The 2046-nt window shown below is 37.6% G+C and overlaps 1 non-coding gene across 1 annotated transcript; it reads left to right on the top strand.

Annotated features, from left to right (window-relative positions):
- The first annotated feature begins 411 nt into the window (after positions 1–411).
- Positions 412–518, top strand: LOC123453396. Its single transcript, XR_006632789.1, has one exon. It is a non-coding gene; the product is annotated as a U6 spliceosomal RNA (small nuclear RNA).
- The last annotated feature ends 1528 nt before the right edge of the window (positions 519–2046 follow it).

The following is a 2046-nucleotide window of genomic DNA, read 5'->3' as shown; positions in this document are numbered from 1 at the left end:
GGTAGCTTTCCCCTCATTATCTCTTTCACCTTGACAATAGAAGCCACCTTCCACCTCTGGTTCCACCCTAAAATCTATGGCTACAAATGTCCATTTTGGGCTATCAATATTCTCTCAAATACCATCCATCGACTTAGAGCCTCATCTTTTCTCAATAGTCTCATTAGCTGTCAGTACACTAGAGAAAGCAAGGGAAAAGCCTCAGACAAATTTGTCCTGGGTTTTTATTAAAATTTCATTTGTGTATGAATTAAGTCATAGGCCTAGCACTTCATAAGAAACAAAGGCAGGTTGATTTTCCATACTTTCTTAATGATTATCAATGTTAATTCTGTGCTGTCTAACCAAAAGATCTCAGAAATGAGAGATGTTGCCATAGCATTTTAAACTTCTTTTAAGAGTTAGAAACTTGTGCTTGCTTTGGCAGCGCATATACTAAAATTGGAATTATACAGAGAAGATTAGCATGGCCCCTGTGTAAGTATGATATGAAAATTCATGAAGAGTTAGAATCTTATTCAGGCTAGGGTTTATGAAGAGTGGACACATAATTACTCATCTATGGTTCAAGTTCCAGATCTATCACTCTCTACCTAAATAATGCGGCTAGTTCAATCTCTTTAGACCCAGATGTTATCACAAGAGTCACCTACTTGATAGGGGCCTGAAATTATTTGTACTGTTGCATCAGGCCTGGGACTCAATGCACTCAATGAGTATTAGACAGTACTATTATTTATTCATTTTATGTTTAGTATTTTATTTATAAAAACATTGCAACTACATATGTACAATGTATAAACGTAAATGGACACTGTGTTGGTTTTAGAATTATAAAGAAATTTCTTGAGCCTCCAAGGTTTCCGAAGTCCAGATGGATCAAGCCTCATCTAGAGCCAGGGCAGGAAGTAAACAGTATTCTTAGTAGGATTTACAAGTCAACTTTAAAGACAAGATGATTTACAGAATTCTAGTTACATACAAAGAAATCCAGAGCATGTAAAGTCACACAGCAGACAATAACAAAACTATAATTCTATAATAACTGAAAAAGGAGAAGACACCATAGCACTAGAGTAAGCTCAGTTAGTTCAATATTGAGAAAAGGGAACATCTGGCACTGCCACATGCACCATGGATCAAGGAGGGAGTAGTGAAAATAAACACATCAACCACCCATCTTCTCTCTCCTATCTTCTGTAAGTCCTACAAGTTGAACTCAAATAGAAATCAGGCAGCACTGGATTTAGAAGAAGCAAACCTTTAGTGAATCTTCTTGAGGTTAAAAGGGGGACCTAAGGAACAGGGAACAAGAGATAAGAAGAAAGTAGTATAGATAACTGGTATAAGGAACAAACTACAATCATATATGACAACTCTGGGGCTTGCAAGCTACTCTGCATAAATCATCTCACATTCAAAACAAAAATAAGGATGGGAGAGATGGCTTAGCTTGCCTGAAAAGCCTAAGGACCCAGGTTTAACTCCCCAGAATCCATGTAAGCCAGACACACGAGGTCATATATGCACACAAAGTCACACATATGCACAAGTTGGTACATGCATCTGGAGTTCAGTGGCAGTGGCTTTAGGCCCTGGATTGCCAATTCTCTTGCTTTCTCTTTCCCTTTTGCTTTCTCTCATAAAATAAATAAAATTAAAAAAAATAAATAAGAGTAAGTATGTCTCTTTCCCACACTTCCAAGAAGTGGAAATGGAGATTCCAAGTGATCTGATGGCTTGTCCAGGTCTGTACTGTCTCTTTGGCTTGCTGTATGATGCAAGGCAAGCGCAGTTTTCAATTCAGTCTCAAGGCTCCCTCCATACACTTAATCAACATTTGTTGACTTTTGCAGTGGAGAAAGAAATATTCACTAAATACTTAATGTTCTCTTTTAATTTCCCACTCTGTTAAGTTGGATGCAGCCAAGTGGCTAGTTATGATGAATGAAGCACAAGTGACAGTTACATGGGTCACTTTTGGGTTAAGACTATGAAAAGGCTATGCATACATCTTGAATCTCATTTTGTCCTCTGAATAGTACT

The sequence above is a fragment of the Jaculus jaculus genome, chromosome 11 (genome assembly GCF_020740685.1).
Source record: "Jaculus jaculus isolate mJacJac1 chromosome 11, mJacJac1.mat.Y.cur, whole genome shotgun sequence".
NCBI classification, from domain to species: Eukaryota; Metazoa; Chordata; class Mammalia; order Rodentia; family Dipodidae; genus Jaculus; species Jaculus jaculus.
Note: the sequence above shows the minus strand (reverse complement) of the source record. Positions and strands in the feature narration are given on the sequence as shown.